This window comes from Lagopus muta, chromosome 2 (genome assembly GCF_023343835.1).
Source record: "Lagopus muta isolate bLagMut1 chromosome 2, bLagMut1 primary, whole genome shotgun sequence".
Taxonomy (NCBI): domain Eukaryota; kingdom Metazoa; phylum Chordata; class Aves; order Galliformes; family Phasianidae; genus Lagopus; species Lagopus muta.
In genome coordinates this window covers 652357-659943 of record NC_064434.1, presented here as the reverse complement: position 1 = coordinate 659943, position 7587 = coordinate 652357, and positions in this window count along the sequence as shown.

Here is a 7587-nt window from a genome sequence, read left to right as displayed (position 1 = left end):
ATCCAGGCTGATGGCACAGCACAGGAAATCCTGTGTTCAAAACCACTGTCAAGTGGATGTGATTTTGAGGATACTTGAGATGTTTGTGCTCACAGCAGCCTCCTCTCTTTGCTTAGGCAAGGACTGCTGTTCATCACACCCACCACTTCACTGAGGGCAATTCCTCTTCCATTGCATTCTTCTTTCTTGTCTGATTTCCATTGTTTTCTACATCTACCACCAACTTCAGTAAAAAGACACCACCACCACAACGAAACATGGCTTTGCAGTGAAATTTAACAGAGGATGTCACCTCAAACATATCTGTTGAAACATGAATAATCTCACACAAGAACAAATCCTGCTAATTTATGACAGACCTAAATTGGAAAGATTTCAGCCAAAGCAGTAGGAATGCTTTCTGTGACCAGACCTGGGCTGTTTATTCAGCTCAGTGCAGTTGATGTCTGATGCAATGATTCTGAAATCAGTTCTTATTATATTGTCTTCCACATCACCATTCATTTAAAACAGTTCTCCAAACAGAAGAAAATAAAAGACTAACAGAAGAAAATAAAAGACTATTTTTTTTGCTGTCCCTTGTACATGCTGTAGCCAAAAGTCAGCTACCCCTCACGTTATTGCTTTTTTGTCCTTTGCCAGGGACAGCGCTGCTTTTGTTACAATCCATGCAATATCTGCTGTGAGAGTTCAGACACAAATCTGGAGAGATGAGATCATAGAATGGCTTGGGCTGGAGGGGACCTTAAAGATCATCCACTCCCAACCTCCTGCCATGGGCTGGGTGCCCCCAGCTCAGGCTGCCCAGGGCTCATCCATGGCCCTGAATGCCTCCAGGGATGGGACCACAGCTCTGGGCAGTGCCAGCACCTCACCGCCCTCTGAGTAAAAGATCACTTCCTAATATCTAACCTAAATTTCCTTTCTTTTAATTTAAATCCGTTCTTCACAGAATCACAGAATGGCCAGGGTTGGAAGGGACCTCAAGGATCACGAATCTCCAACCCCCTGCCACATGCAGGGCCACCAACCTCCACGTTTAATGCTAAACCAGTCTGCCCAGGGCCCCATCCAACCTGGCCTTGAACACCTCCAAGGACAGGGCATCCACAAACTCCCTGGGCAGCTGTTCCAGCACCTCACCACTCCCTGGGTAAAGAATTTCCCCGATGTCCGACCTAAATCTCCCCTCCCTCAACTTAAAACCATTTCCCCTCGTCCTACACATATCAGCCCTTTCAAACAGTTGATTCCCCTCCCCTCTGTAGGCTCCCTTTCTTCCTTTTGCTCTATCACTATCAGACCATGTGAAAAGTCACTCCCCCTCCTCTTTATGAACTCTCTCATTACTGGAAGGCCGCAGTCTGCCCACAGCCTTCCCTTCTCCAAGCTGAACAAGACCATCCATGGATCCGTGGACCCATAAGGCATTCAGGTGTCATTTTCTTCCATTAAATGTAGACACTTCCACCCACAACAGCCGCCCTAGGATTCCTTCACAACTAATGGAGAGAAATAGACATATTTATGAGAGAATTTATCTCATCATCCTTAGCTGTTGTCTAAAATAGCTCAAATGAAATGCAGACAAAAATAACCTATTTTTCTCCATTGATTAGAGAGGAAGCCTGAAGGGTTAGCTCAGATATAAACATCAACACTATCGGCAACAGGATAGGTGAGATGAATGCCCAATTAACCCACCAGTTCTATGCCATGAGCAGTAATAGAAAAAAATAGAGAAACAGGAAAATGAAGGTGTTTATGAAAGGCACTCAGATGAACAGCGCCAGATCAGGTGTAGGCATCAGGCTTTTCCCACTTCAGCCCAGTTCCTCTGACTACTCCTCTGCAACTTCCAATTAATTCTTTATAGTGCAAGAGTACACTTATGAAGTTCAGTCCATAAATTTATATACACAGAAATAAAAATTATATATATCTAATTTACATTTTAAATTAAGCTTTGCTGGCTTTTGACCCAGTGTATTTCTATTACAGAATCACAGAATCACAGAATCACAGAATCACCCGGGTTGGAAGGGACCCCAAGGATCATGTAGTTCCAACCCCCCTGCCTAGCAGGGCCACCAAACATACACATTCAGATCAGGTTGCCCAGGACCCCGTCCAACCTGGCCTTGAACACGTCCAAGGACGGGGCATCCACAACCTCCCTGGGCAGCCCGTTCCAGGGCCTAACCACTCTCCTAGTAAAGAACTTCCCCCTAACATCCAACCTAAATCTTCCCTCCTTCAACTTGGATCCATTTCCCCTAGTCCTGCTGTTGTCAGCCCTTTTGAAGAGTTTACTCCCCTCCTGGGTGTAGGTTCCCTTCAGGTATTGATAGGCTGCAATGAGGTCACCCCGCAGCCTTCTCTTCTCCAGGCTGAACAAGCCCAACTCCCTCAGCCTGTCCGTATAGGGGAGGTGCTCCAGCCCCCTGATCATCTTAGTCGCCCTCCTCTGGACCCTTTCCAAAATCTCAATGTCTATTCCCAGAGGCCAGTAAAACCAGTTTGTTGGGATCAGTTAATCAGGTGAACGAGCACATCCTAACGCCAGGATCAGTCTGATATACAAAGGCTCCAGTTTCATATTTGTCATGGGAGGCATCCCAGACCAGAATGTGAAGGTGGCCTTTATTTCAGCTATCAGATTCAAGCACCAATTAAGTTCTCCATCTGGGTTAACTTTATTTATTTAATTTTATTTAAAGTGAAAATTAGGGTTGCCTGCTGTGATAACGGCTGTTCCAGCTACCTTGTCATAGCTGACTGGGTACCCGTCTCCCCTCACAAAACCAATTTATTCTCTCAATCCAATGTACTGGCATACATGTGCATGGGTGATTTTGCAGCATAGGCTTTACATGTGAGTTCAAAATGAGACCATTATCTCATACTGCAGAGTGACTGGTGAGCATCCTTCCAAGATGCTACAGTCCCCAAGGTAGTTTAATCCTAACTTTGCTCTGCACCATGAAATGCAATTATTTTACAGCTAACCAGTTTTGGAAATGCTTAAGGTAGTCTGAAGCAGACTGTGCTGGGCTAGCTTCTAACACAGGATTTGAAATTGTGCCTGTAGATGCTACCTATGTGCCCTATAATGGGTCGAACGTTTGAGTGGAATGACTTTGACATTCTTCCTTTTGTAAATGCTATATGCTTTGGTTATCTTTCAGCTGCTACCCAAAGAGCATGTCCTTTCCTTCTTGTATTCTCCACTGGGAGCTGAGCATAGGAACATGGCCGTCAGGACTGGACCCCCAAGCAGATCAGCTCCCCCCACTGTCTTCCCACAGATGTCATTGGAGGAGATCTCTCCACAGCCACCAGCTCGGCTCCTGAAGCTCTGAGCCCCCATAGCCAAACCCCAGGGAGGGGAGGATGCACTCAGTGCTCTGACACCAGATGAGAGCTGTGCAGGCTGGTTTTTGTACTTTATTTGTTACACAGGGAATGCCTTCTGACAATATTTTTCAGCCTGGGAAGTACTTGTATATTATTCGATGCATCAGCTGTTTTAAACATTCAGTCTATGTTATACATGGCCAGTTCCTCACCCCAGTACAGCATAGCTTCAGTTTCTTAGTGGAAGGAAGCATTCACAAACCTTGCCTACATTTTCCAGGTGGCTGCACAAAGTTTCTGAAAGTAACACCCATGCAAGTGCACGTTTCTACTGCCTTCCCTTTTCACAAGTGATAAAGGGGAAACAGTTGCATGGAAAACCATAGAATGACTCAGTCTGGAAGGGACCACACAGCCCCAGTTCCCCTCTCCATGGGCTGGGTGCCCCTCAGCTCAGGGCTCATCCATGACCTCAGGTACCTCTGTGGGCAGCACCTCACTGCTCTCTGATGGATTTCTGCCTTAAGCATCTGAATTTCCCCTCTTTTAATTTCCAACCACCCCCCTTTGTCCTATCACTATCAGACTGTAAAAAATCTCTCCCCCTCCTGCTGATGAGCTCCTCATCACTGGAAGGCCGCAGTGAGGTCTCCCCACAGCCTTCCCTTCTCCAGGCTGAACACCCCCAGCTCCTCAGCCTTTCTCCATAGAGAGCTGCTCTCAGCATCCTCCTGGCCCCCCTCTGGCCCCGCTCCCACAGCCCCACATCCCTCCTGTGCTGGGAGCCCCAGGCCTGGATGCTGCCCTGCAGTTGGGGCCTCATGAGGGCAGAACAGAGGGGACAGTGCCCCCCTCAGAAGGGCTTGGCCAAATTCAAAGGAAGACTGAAGTCAATATGTGGGTTTTTTTGCAGTATGCTGTCTGCAGCATTTGGTGCAGCTCACGTTATACCAGAGGAGCAGGAAGCTGCACAGGCTGTGTGGAAAAGCCTCCAAAATACTTTACAAATCCATGAATTACCCCATTTTTCAGCAAAATATAAGTGGTCTGCCTGCAAGCATTTTAACAGAATGATCTCAATCTATCACATGTGAGCTGTTTCTCTAAATTCTGAATGTCAATACCTGCACAGTGTGAGAAGTTCAGGGGCGCATACTAAAGCCCTCCTCCTCTTCTCTGGGATATGAGCACCCAAGCAGCACAATGCCACACTGGTCTCCCTGCAGTCCTACTGATGCTATGCATGCAGCTAAAAGGAATTGACCTCTGCAATGATAAGATATTAAAATAAGGCAATTTGACACAAAAATGTGATTATAAGTACTTAAAACATTCTTCATCCCATGTGTCATTGCCACTCTTTGGTAATACCTAAGCCTCACCAACCTCTGTAGCCTTGAAGGAGCACTGAAATGTTTAATGCACACAGAGAATGATGATAATCATGCAAAAAAAAAAAAAAAACAATAACAAAAAAAACAAACAAATTAGGCAGTGTGCCGAGTGCTAAGATGAATGTAAATGTTGTAAGGCATTTCTTGGTGCTCTTTCTGCATCTGTCAGTGCTCCTTTGCTCTTCGTGCTTGTTCTTCTGTAAGATTCCCACATCACATTGCCATTCTGGCTTTTTGCCTCCATATAAATGCATAAATCTGAGTATCTGTCATTTAGGCTCCCTGGAGCTTGTAATGATATTCCTTTCAAACAGGAACAAAGAGCCTACTATCTCCATAACTAACACATCCTACCTGACTGTTCTCTGATGGACAGCAAAAGAAAACAGTTACACATTTAAAAAACAAAACACCTTTGGGATTTCTCAGCACTTCCCTCTCTCAGGATGATGTGTAAATGTTCACAGGGCTTCATTGATCTCTTTACTTTCTTTCATCATATGACCAGTAATGCTTCTCAGATCTGGCTGTCCATGTTTCCTGTTTGTTTTGTTCGTCCCTTCTCATTTCTGTTTTCTGCATTTATCAATGCCCTGTGTATTTTGCTGCTTTCTGCTTCGGCTGCAGAGACTCAGGGAAAAAACAGATGTTGCTTCAAGCACAGTGAAAGGCCCTGAATTGGATGTCTGCATGATACAACAATATAAATAATAGCTAGTGTTTGATTCTAGTTTTTCTGAAAAATGTGGATGGGCTCCAGAACCTACCCAGAAGGTTCACAATGATGCTCTAGTATTGTGATCTACCAACACCGCTTCATCCTGAACTGGCCATACTCTTTATCTCAGGGCTCTCATGGTGATGTTGGCTGCCAATAGGCTCTTGGTTTTCATAGAGCTTTCTTTTATCCCTTCTCAGATGGAACCTAGGGTGGTCTGTCCACCCCACAAACTTGGAGGGTGCCATTGTTTTTGCCTAACCGTGTCTACTCATCTACTCAGGGGTTGGCCAGCACTGGTAACTCATGTACTTCTCTTGCCTTTGTTTGTGCCTTGAATGTTAGCTTGCTTTAATCATAGAATAATAGAATCCTTAGAGCTCCCGTGGAACGAGCAGGGAGGCATTCAGTCCCTTCAGCCAACATCCCAAGGCCCTGAAGTCTCTTTTGACAGCCCCCAGGTAGGTGCAGTAAGGGATATTGGTCTGTCAGCCATATCAGGCTAAGTAGTTTTCCAGTGACATCTCTCACCTGAGCCCCAGGAAGACAGTAGACTTCTCTAAGAAAAGGGTCTGCTCAGCATACTGGACATTCAGTTCCCTGTAGGGAGGAATCACCTACAACCAGTACCTATCTCCTCTCCTTCAATGAAGTTGCCTTGGCATTGGGGGGAAGGCTTTTCCTGGTTTCGTTTTGCTGGCATGTCTATATTGAGTGGGCTGTTGCCACCTGCAGATGGGAAGGGGTTAATACAGTCATACTGTCAGTGTATGGCTCTGCTTATTCCATCTTTTTAAATGTAATTGACATTTAGGATCAGCTTCACCCAAATTTGAGAAAGGAGGAAAACTTTCAGGTATATTCATCTCGTGGGATTTTCATGAAATAGGCATCACTTTTAGTGAGACCATCAATGCTACCTAGGGAAGACTGCAGTAAAAGCTTAATATCTCATACAGTTTAACTGCAAAGGCCTTGGAGAATGGAAAGATTCAGTACAGACTTACATCTTAGTGAATAGCAGAAATCCTAATCACAGTGCACAAGATTAGGAAATTAGGCATCATTAGTTACACTAGTCATAGGAAAACATGTAAAATGCAGTCTGTACTTCTGTGCTGTCCACATGTACATGAAGCTACCAAACTTACTAAAATAATATATCTGTATTTAAGTAATTTTGATATGAACTTGTAAGCGGAAGGACTTATCAAAAATTATCAATAAATGATGCTACTTCAAGCTGCACATGGACTTTTCCTACAGAACCTGTTAATGAAGGAGGAAGGCCTTGAATATCCTCGATAAAGAAAAAAAACATGAGAAATATCTCACCCACTGCATCCCATGAATACACCATGGCTGTATCCAACCCACTGCTGTGCACCGCGGTGGAGGAGGGCAAGGCAGCTGCTATGGGGAAGAAGCACCATGTTACCCGTAGACCCCTTCTCTGAAACAAACAACTGCCACCTGTATATAGACAGGAAACTCTCATTCCTGCTTAAGACTTACAAATGATCTCCAAAAATGTGCCTGGAAAGACGATCATAACTGCATTGGATGTAAAGAGTAATAGTATCAACAGAGACACTGAGCTCAGACACAAGGTAAATTCCCCAGATCTCGTTCCAGCTCCTCGCTGTACTGCTATAATTACCCGCCTTTCTATCTCTACAAACCGCAGGGGCTACAAACATGATTGCTTCTATTCTGATTAGAAATCCCACTCTGCTCAGATACAAACCATCCATTTCCCTGAAATTGCCTGACTAACATAATTAAGTTAAATTTGGAGCAGTTTCCAAGCTCAGCTGAGCTCACAGCTCACTCTTGTGAGGGAATGTCATACAGGTTTCAGTGTGGCAACCCTGAAATGTGCGGAAAAAGTCATTGAACAAATATGGAAATGGTGGCTGAGACTCCCAGGTTTTAGAGGCAGAAAGCAGCATCATGTGGAGGAGCTCAGAAAGCGGCTATCTGAGAGCTCTGGACACGGAGGAGACCAGGGACCGGGACAATTCTGAGATGTCAGACACAGAGATGGGCTCCAGAACCACGAGTGAGTCAGCAGCAGGGCAAGAACTGTGAGCACTGATCAGAGAAAAAGCCATAGAG